We start from the raw sequence: 11,174 nt of genomic DNA on the forward strand, positions 1-11,174 counted from the left end.
AGGCCCTTTCAGTATTATCACAAACATTTTTAGTATTAAAATATCTGGTTATTATCAGATATTTCATAACAAAAATGAAAAATTGAAGGTTAATTGTTTAATCAACATTCATCATGATTGCAGTTGCCCTCATTGGGAGATGCCACTTTTTTTGTTAACAGAGGTTATTGTGTGAAAGGCATGGAGACAATAAATTACCCATAAAGTGTCCACTCCATCAAGCTCTATAAGATGTCATCACTGGCCACAGCTAATGCTAAATACAAAACAATGTTGATGAGCATTTATTTTTCTTGAGGAGCGTCTTTTCTAATGTATGTTAACTTTAAAGTGATATTCCAAAATTGCCCATTTTAACTACATCTACATTTAAAATTACAAAGTTGCCCATTTGCAATATATAGTATAATTTGCAGGTCTACATCTAACTGAGACAATGCAATTCAGCTCTCGCTCAGGTACATCATGAATTCACAGCTGACCTCTGTGCTGATTCTCATGTGCCGGCACCGTTCGGCAGTTCCATTATAGCAGTGCACTGGGGAAAGTGTTCCTCTAAAGAGCTCATACAGGCAGGGAATACAATCTCAGGGAGGATCTAGGAGCCCCTGAATACCAGTAATAACTTTTGATAAAATCTGATTCAGGCTCAGAGCCAAAGCCAGATATAGAATTCTGATTAAATAAAACGGCTCTTAAATCCAATAAATGGTAAAGTTAATGTGAAAAAGGAGTTCATATTAGTAAGAAAGAGCAGCCCTGATGGCAAGGGTATGAACAAATTAGTTACTGTCCAACAGGCAAACACAGATTTCACCATGAATGAGCCATAAAAAAGTAAAAATAAAACCATTAAAACATACTCTTGCTACTTGGTACTAAACAACAGAGTAACCTTGTGGGTGCTTTGTTTTAATGTAAACTTAAATACAATGAATGGAAAATATTAAGTATTGTATAGGAATAAATTCTTATGCTCAGCCTCACATAGAAAACTTATTTTCGAGGGCTCTTGTGTTAGAATATCCATTTTAAAGACATGAAAAACATATTTAAGTTAAATATATTTGGTTAGACTTTGTTTTGAGGGTCCCTTTTAGACATTCCATTGAATATAAGTAATGTTGCACCTACATGTTAACTTTCAGTAGGTTAGGGTTCGGGTTAGTAGAATAAGTTGACGTAGTTGCAAATTAACTTGGAATGTCTGTTGGGGAGTGAAGACTAAAATTAATGTTATTTGTTAGTATTATTTTTCTTTATTATTTTCCTAATAATTTCCTAATGTATTTTGTGAAGTCAGAGTATGTTGTACATGTGTGCTGAGGAGAGATATGGATTGAGCTATATTTTGCATAGAAGTATGTGTGCAATGTAACATGTTCTACTGATAATGATACATCAAATGTGTACAGTTGGCATATTCTTTACAAGGAAAGGAATGTTTGTAAGTCCCAGAGTGGTGTATATAAGCTCAATCCTTACTGTACTGACTCAGAGAAACAGAGGCATGAGGGGGTGAGGGAAGAGAAACCCCGGGAACACAGACCTGGCACAAATACAACATCTTCTCAAGTTTCTCTCCTATGCTGACATATGAAGAATAAATATTTTTCTTGGCAAGATAACTGGCGTCCGGTCCCGTGAATCAAATAATAACGGGAAAGGGCTTAATTCCAAATCTACAGGGAGCATCAACATAAAGTGTTAAATACAGTCTAATACTCTAATGTGAGTTTGTTGACATCATGTTACTGATATGGCCGGTTTCACAGACAAGGCTTAAACCCAGACCCAGACTAAAATGCATGTTTGAGCTGTCTTCACTTAAAACAACTTGAACTGATTATCTTAAAATATGTCAGTGCCATTGTTTTGTCTCAAGATGCATCAGTAATGTTTTTTCTAAGGCACGTTAAATGTCCTAATTTAACTAAGGCCTAATCCTGGCTTAATCCAAGCCCTGTCTGTAAAACCAGGCCATTGTTAGTAGAATGTCTAAAGTGGACAATTGAAATAAAGTGTCACCCAATGTGCATTTGCTTTTAAATTGAAACATATTTAGATCTAAGTTTGTCATGTACAGGATGATGATGCATTAGCCAATGTGTGACACACACACACACACACACACATTAGCCAATGTGATGTATTTTGGTTTAATATAGTATACAGTGAGGAAAATAAGTATTTGAACACCCTGCTATTTTGCAAGTTCTCCCACTTGGAAATCATGGAGGGGTCTGAAATTGTCATCGTAGGTGCATGTCCACTGTGAGAGACATAATCTAAAAAAAAAAATCCAGAAATCACAATATATGATTTTTTAACTATTTATTTGTATGATACAGCTGCAAATAAGTATTTGAACACCTGTCTATCAGCTAGAATTCTGACCCTCAAAGACCTGTTCTGCCCTACAAAGGCAAAAGACCTTAAGTCGCTAGAGTGTGGAACTGAGAAAAATGACTTTAAAGATTTTTAGTTGTCCCGTCAAATTAATTATAGGTAGGACACTGGAAATCTGGCAAATAGATGTTTTAGTAATGGAAATTATATACATAAAAAAATTTGAGCTCAAACTTGACTTTTGACCACTATTTTACAGTTACTGTACTCTGCCTTTGTATTGTCAGCAAAAAGTGAGAAGTCATACCAAGGCAAAAGGCAGTAACTTCCACATTCTCAATATTTGGTTGCTGATCACCATTAACAAAATCATTATAGTAACACCTGTATAAAATCTATAGTGATCATGGCATTTATTTTGTATGATTTACAATTATTTATAGCCATCTACTTATTGCTATCCTGGGCTTTGGTTGCATTCTGATGGCATTATTAATACATTTGACATGACAAAATACGTCCATAGATATATTAGTCCAGCATTGGCTCGACCGTGTGTTAGGGCGGGGCTGAAGGCGCCGGCGAAGTTTTGGCACTCTGCCAGCTAGATGCATGAGTGTTTCAACCTATGGTTTCAACCAGGTCCTGTACCCGAACTGAGTGAGGCGGGGCTTTAATTCTTGGTTGTATTCATCTGATACGGCAATGCGTAACGTTTTTCTGTCAACTCTGCATAATCCTTCGCGATAGTTATCGCACGTTTGTCGACGGCGGGTTCAGACCATACTAAATGTTCTGACCGCAGTTGTGCAGGACAAAGCTCTGAGGACATTAGAAGTTAGAGGGACTGATGGCAGCTGTACAAAGTACACAGGCTACACCGTAATTTTAACATTAAAACAAAGGCAGATAACAGTACAATCTGGTAGGTAGCATTATTTGATAGAACACCGGCACAGTAACTTCATATTGACGCGCGGCTAAACAAAGGCAGAATACCGTAACTCAATTTCGAGCGTTCCAAAACAAAGCCAAAGAGCCGTAACTGATGTTACGGTGTTCTGCCTTTGTTTCTCATGGGCTTTTGGAAGTTACTGTTAAGACAATTCATTATTTTCTCGAAAAAACAACGGAATTGATTTAAGATACTTATCCACATGATAAAGGAGGTCTTGAATGTGCCAAAAATATAAATAACTCATTTTCGACCAAAAACGAAGTTACGGTCTTTTGCCTTTGCACGGCAGTGTTAGTCTGCCTTTAAAATGTCCACCTCCACTCCATTTATTATCCTAAATTAGATGCACCTGTTTGAGGTCGTTAGCTGCATAAAGACACCTGTCCACCCCATACAATCAGTCAGAATACAACTACTAACATGGCCAAGACCAAAGAGCTGTCCAAAGACACTAGAGACAAAATTGTACACCTCCACAAGGCTGGAAAGGGCTACGGGGAAATTGCCAAGCAGCTTGGTGAAAAAAGGTCCACTGTTGGAGCAATCATTAGAAAATGGAAGAAGCTAAACATGACTGTCAATCTCCCTCGGACTGGGGCTCCATGCAAGATCTCACCTCGTGGGGTCTCAATGATCCTAAGAAAGGTGAGAAATCAGCCCAGAACTACACGGGAGGAGCTGGTCAATGACCTGAAAAGAGCTGGGACCACCGTTTCCAAGGTTACTGTTGGTAATACACTAAGACGTCATGGTTTGAAATCATGCATGGCACGGAAGGTTCCCCTGCTTAAACCAGCACATGTCAAGGCCCGTCTTAAGTTTGCCAATGACCATTTGGATGATCCAGAGGAGTCATGGGAGAAAGTCATGTGGTCAGATGAGACCAAAATAGAACTTTTTGGTCATAATTCCACTAAACGTGTTTGGAGGAAGAAGAATGATGAGTACCATCCCAAGAACACCATCCCTACTGTGAAGCATGGGGGTGGTAGCATCATGCTTTGGGGGTGTTTTTCTGCACATGGGACAGGGCGACTGCACTGTATTAAGGGGAGGATGACTGGGGCCATGTATTGCGAGATTTTGGGGAACAACCTCCTTCCCTCAGTTAGAGCATTGAAGATGGGTCGAGGCTGGGTCTTCCAACATGACAATGACCCGAAGCACACAGCCAGGATAACCAAGGAGTGGCTCTGTAAGAAGCATATCAAGGTTCTGGCGTGGCCTAGCCAGTGTCCAGACCTAAACCCAATAGAGAATCTTTGGAGGCAGCTCAAACTCTGTGTTTCTCAGCGACAGCCCAGAAACCTGACTGATCTAGAGAAGATCTGTGTGGAGGAGTGGGCCAAAATCCCTCCTGCAGTGTGTGCAAACCTGGTGAAAAACTACAGGAAACGTTTGACCTCTGTAATTGCAAACAAAGGCTACTGTACCAAATATTAACATTGATTTTTTTCAGGTGTTCAAATACTTATTTGCAGCTGTATCATAAAAATAAATAGTTAAAAAATCATACATTGTGATTTCTGGATTTTTTTTTTTTTAGATTATGTCTCTCACAGTGGACATGCATCTACGATGACAATTTCAGACCCCTCCATGATTTGTAAGTGGGAGAACTTGCAAAATAGCAGGGTGTTCAAATACTTATTTTCCTCACTGTACACTCTTAGAAAAAAGGGTTCATTGGGGTTCTATATAGAACCATAGGGTTCTTTACTCAACTCCAAAGAACCTTTTATGCTAAAAAGGTTCTATAATGACAAGAAAGAACCCTTTTGGCACAAAGGTTCTTTAGGCTATTCATTCATATATTACATTATTCTGCAACATTTTGTAGTTGTAATTAAATTATTGTTTATTAAACTGTTGTAGTAACTTAATATCACATTTTAATCATGCTGATTTTTGGAGGAGAAAAACTGAAATGGCACTCTTCGTGTGATATTGATTAACTACATAAAATGATATAAATATATACATTTTCTAACCCCCATATCTTGAATTTTGTGATCATTCACATGCATTCATAAATGCATTTGAATACACTGAATAATGCAGTGAAAGAACGCACTCAAAATGCACACGCGCACTAGTATAGCTAGACTTCATCATGTAACTTTACATTAGCCTAGATGCGTGCACTCTGTAGGCACGATTTGTTTAGTTTTTGAAATATACTTGATAATGTTAAAGCGCACATCGTTAAAACAAAAAATACGATATTATCGCAGACAATTTAGCTATATCGCACACCCCTATATTGACCTTATCGTCATCATCATCATCATCATCATTATCATCATAACAAGAAATACATAAGGAAAACATACATAAGGGCTCATTCTAAGCCATTTATAGCTGAATAGGCTTTTGTCTTGTCTTAGCCTTGTTTGTTGCTCTTTCATTTAATTCTTTGTCATTTATGTGAAATTATTGTACCACAACTAAACAATTTTGCATTATGGATTTAAATTTTTTATCTGTTGAACAGCAAACATAAACAAAAAGAAGTAATAAACTCATTATTTTCATTAATTTTACAAAGTAAACAATTTGTTTGCATTTGCGCGAGCATATTCACGCAGCGCTGTCTCGCGAGTGCAGTGCAGTGCACGTCACGTTTTTGAATTCCAACGGTCGAGAAGAGACTGATCCCCGTCTGCTGATTTAAATTGACGGTCTGACGGAAATATTGTTGTGGTAAGTCAGAAAAATACATAGATTTTTTTAAGTAATTTACTTGTTATAAGCTTTAAACCCATTAGTAATGAAGTTGTCAATGTTTCTACAGCGGATTTACACTAAAACACGAAAGAGCCTGAACCGCGACAGTGTCACAAGTTGCCTTACATCGGTAAGTTGTGTTGTGCTTGTTGCAAACTGTTACATTTTGTGTTTTCTGATCCTAAGCTTAAGTTAGTTTTTAACTGCAGATAGTGCTCTAAGCTAGTTTTTGACCGCACACTCAAATGGTCATGAAGAACAGCCCTACAGAACAGAACAGAACAGAACAGCGCGCTTGTGCGACTCGCACTTCGGATCAGAATGCTTTTATGATGCTAGATAATTGTAAACAGCCCAATGTGAACACTATTGTGATTCACTTCAACCTTTTCAAACTTTATGAATGATTATTTTATGTTCAAGTCAAGTGGTGTCTAAGGAACTGGAAGCAGGCCAGGGTTCGGCTGTTTCTAAAGCACACACAGCTTAAAGGGATAGTTTAATATTTACATTTACAGAATACAACTTTACTTTTTTTCATGTTAGACTAAGAGGTCAATAAAGTAGTGACATGTACATGATGTGAAATTAATAGTAACTTTCTGTTTTCCTTTTCAAGATTACAGATGATGTCTGCAAATGGCTCCAAACCATCAACCAGTGATGGAGGCAATGGAGTGCCTCATTGCTTATTTCGTATTCAGTGTGGAATACCCCAAGAACATCACTCACACAATGAATTTTGTTGAGCACTACCTGTTTAAACTCTCCAGCAGCTAAAAAAAAAAAAAACTGTCTGTCCCAGTGCTCAAAATGTATAATCAATTATCATAATACTTTGATATGTCATGAATAGTGCTAATGTAAATTTGTAAATATGAGGCGATTGATGTTATTCTGAAATGCTGATCTGAATTTGAATCTGTAATTACAATTCTTTATGAGTGATATTAATGTAAATTTGTAGATTTGAAGTACTTGATGTTCTGAAATGCTGATCTGAATTTTAATCTATGTATTCACATTCTTTATGAGTGATATTAATATGAATTTGTAGATTTGAAGTACTTCTATATCTGTATATTTCCATTGTGAGTTATATTAATATGGATTTATAGTTTTGAGTGACTTGATGTTGTTCTAACACTGATGGGAATTTAGATGAATCTGTATATTTGCATTATTTATTAGTGATAGATTAATGTAATTTTGTACATTTTATGGACTTATTTTGTAATATGTAGATGTAGGTGAAACTCTATTTTCATTATTTATGATATATTTTTTAAATGGTTGATGTTTTAATGTTGATTTGTACATTTAAAGCCTTGAATACTTTTCTACTACTAATTACAGTAGCATTCTTTCAGTAATAGTAATTATTTTTGTTAATATAAATAAATTACTAGTTCTATGCACTTTGGGTGTGCTTTTTTTCAGTATTCATGGGTGACTTTTTTATGTGAATTACATTTTTACATTTTAGGGTCTTGATGTTTGTCAATAATATGAAATATTTAATCCGGAAAGGACAAAACAAATGATAATGAATGAACCCCTAAAAGGTTCCATATAGAACCTTTTTCCTGGTTACAAAGAACCCTAAAGGGTTCTTTTGATTGAACCCTTAAAAAGGGTTCTATATAGAACCTTTTAGGGGTTCCAAATACGTAGCGCCTGATAGAACCTTTTAAGGTTCTATATAGAACCTTTTCTTCTAAGAGTGTATATATATATTGGTTTTAATTCTAGCCATATAACTTTTTATATTTATATATTATATATATATTATTTTATTTAAAAAAAAAAAAAAAAAAAATATATATATATATATATATATATATATATATATATATATATTAATGATATGGCACACAAAAGAGTGCCACATAGAGCATTTATCTTGTAAATATTTCAAAGGCCATTTATTTACATCCATAAATAATTCACAACTTACTAAGATCAAGAGCACTGCCAACCCAATTATTTTATAATTGAATATTTAATCAGAGAGCATCACTTAGTGTTCAGAAAATCATCTGTGCCTCAATTTCTTTGGTTTTGGGAGTTATTATTTGTAATTATGGCTTTTCTTTTGAGTGCAGACAAATAAAATAAAGCAAATCACCCACTAACTCTTGAATACCACAGTTATCTTAATTGCTTCCCTGCAAGGTTGTCACATCAAGTTTTTCATATGAGGTTTCACATGAGGCTTTTAATACTGAAGAACAATTCTGCAAATATCCTGTTGTTAAAAGTGCTGAAACGTACACAAATTATTATTAATCTTAGGATTTTCACAAACACTTCTAAATTGAGATTCATGCTGTTGTTGCCACAACTTTCTAATGATAGAAACTTCTTAGAAACTTCTTAGAATATCAGAAAGGCACAATATAACTTTCATTTCATCCTAACCCTAAATTCAAGAAGCAACAAGTGTACATCAAAAACCAGCAAAACAACGGACATGCAACATGTCTTATGGCAAATAATACACATGATTTATATAATACAGAAGGAGTATCACATTAAACATGATTCCATGAAATAAAAATAAATAAATGAATAATAATAAAAAAAAACCCTGGAAATAAATAATCTATCTATCTATCTGTCTGTCTGTCTGTCTGTCTGTCTGTCTGTCTGTCTGTTTTTTTTCTGCAGGCTTGGTCATCCATATGCATTATGTCAATCCATGATAAACCACACGTGAAATTGTATGAATGCCACTTTGTCAAACCATGTGCTTCAAAATATAACACTTAAGAAACTAATCTTAAAATTCTGTTCATCTTTTCATATCTGTGAACTGGAAGCTTGAAACTTCCAATAAAATGACTTTGGGACTAGCTGGTTAAAAGTAAATGTGATGTTGTTTATGAAAACATCATAAACATGTTGCACTCTAGAACATTCTGTGATCTCTCAGCACCAATGACATACTTTCTGATACTTAAATTGCAACAACTTTAATGGAACAAACAACGTTGATATATTAATTATCTAACAGAAGCAACAGAAAAAAATTAATAAGAAATGAGAGAAGCGACAAGAGCAGATGTTGGTAGAGTCTGTAATCTAAACAGCCCGAATTCCTTAGACATCCTGACATACTCTGAAAAACAACATTAAATGTAAGTGAAAGCAAAAACGAAAATGAGTGAGAGGAATCAAAGGAAAGCCAAAATGTTATTCTAGCTTTGTCCCAGTAGGGTTGTCACGATAACAAAATGTCAGTAGTCAAAACCAATAGTAAAAGTTTTTTTTTTTTTTGGCAGCAAGAATTTATTTGCTATTGAGTACACTTCAGTCAGGGAATGGGTTGTAGTGAAGCGCATGATGAAGGAGTAGAGAAACAAAATAGTCTTTATTATATTCACAAACTAAAACTCCATGGATTACCTGCAAAAGCCAGTCTCTTGCTCAAACTCCTTAGTTCCTCTCTCAAAAGTAAATATCTGTGTCAATGAACATGTCAGTGCCATCAGAATGGCAAGTCCTTGTGTCATTGTGTACGGATAAGTCAAATTGCTTAGTTATGCTGTCAATAAAACACTGCACTCTAGTATTACCGGATGTAAACTATGGCAACAGTTTGGATGACAGTTACTGTATTGAAATGTACAAAGCTGGCTTCTTCTATATGCCATACATCTATTTCAAAAGTAAAAATTTACACACTACTGTACGTGAGTTATTGATTGAAAGAGACTGGATATGATTCACAGTTACACTTTTACAGTTTTTTCTCAATCGATTTGGTACATTTCTCCAAACTCAGGTAACAGCTCACAAAACAGTTAACACAGCAAACTAAACACACTCTTATGTTAGCGAAACAGTTAAGTATTCACTGCACAATGAAACACAGCATTTTATTATAGTAATGCATTTATTAAAATTCAATATTACAGTTTTTCTCAATCGATTTGGTACATTTCTCCAAACTCAGGTAACAGCTCTCAAAACAGTTAACACAGCAAACTAAACACACTCTTATGTTGGCGAAACAGTTAAGTATTCACTGCACAATGAAACACAACATTTTATTCTAGTAATGCATTTATTAAAATTCAATATTACAGTTTTTCTCAGTCGCTTTGGTGCATTTCTCACATCACTATTTACATTTGCACAACAGTTAGTTCAACCTCCACAACATTTAGTCATTTGTGCACATCATAGTAGCAGTTTCTCATTCCTTCCAACAAATTGCAAATGCTTTTGGACATGCATCAATTGCTTTCATACAACTATCTGCTGTTTTATTACATTATCATTTGCTTATGTCATGTCAGTCAAAATTAACTATACTTGTGAATGCTGAATAGTCATTCCATATAAAACTAATAGTCCTCATTTCATTGTTTGAGTCATTACATACAAAAATGTTGAACTAGTTGTCAAAATCTGTCAAGCAAAGTTTACACATTCTTTTTTTTTTTTTTTTTTTTTTGTGAAAATGTCTCCTAAATTGAACAATTTGCAATTGAGCAAGAGATGATATTCACTGTGATGTAGATGAAATTATGTGGCCAGACAGAGAGGAACGTCTGGATGTGCATGAATGATTACAGTACTATGTATGTTGTATGTTCAGTTCCAATATGTACTGCAATATTGTTTACAGTTGTGCACAGCTCTACCCAAAGGGAGTTTATGTTTGTTGTAAATAAGGGTGTATTCTTTCTTTTGCACAATGCTGTGAACAAATTAGAATTGCAAAGAGCATATGCAGTAAAAATGTGAAACATACATATTCAGTGTATTGTACTCAGTTACCTCATTAAATACAGTAATGTGTAACTGTATTTTTCAAATGGCTGTGCAAATTTGGCTGTCTTGAGCATTTTCAGGTAGTGTCACCAAGATCTGACTTTTTTGCATTGGAAAACATTTACAGAGTAAACTGTCATAATGAAAACATGACAAAGCCATTTGACTATCTTGTTCATAAACAATGGTGTCAGGACTTTTCATATTGTTGACACTGACACTTTCATTGATATGAATACTTGCTTTTGAGGAATGAGCTATCCATTTTGAGCAAGTGACATGCTTTTGCAGGTTATCAACTAGGCTTTGCAGTTTGTACTAATTGTTTTGAGAACTGCATTAACTGTTGTGCAAATGT

The 11,174-nt window shown here is 35.1% G+C and overlaps 1 long non-coding RNA gene across 1 annotated transcript; it reads left to right on the plus strand.

The window, feature by feature from the left end:
* The first annotated feature begins 5,820 nt into the window (after positions 1-5,820).
* Positions 5,821-7,017, plus strand: LOC311067986. Its single transcript, XR_014603321.1, has 3 exons — positions 5,821-6,010; positions 6,102-6,164; positions 6,654-7,017. It is a non-coding gene; the product is annotated as an uncharacterized lncRNA (long non-coding RNA).
* Positions 7,018-11,174: the final 4,157 nt, after the last annotated feature.

This window comes from Abramis brama (assembly GCF_963993115.1).
Source record: "Abramis brama genome assembly, chromosome: 18".
In the NCBI taxonomy this organism is placed as follows: domain Eukaryota; kingdom Metazoa; phylum Chordata; class Actinopteri; order Cypriniformes; family Leuciscidae; genus Abramis; species Abramis brama.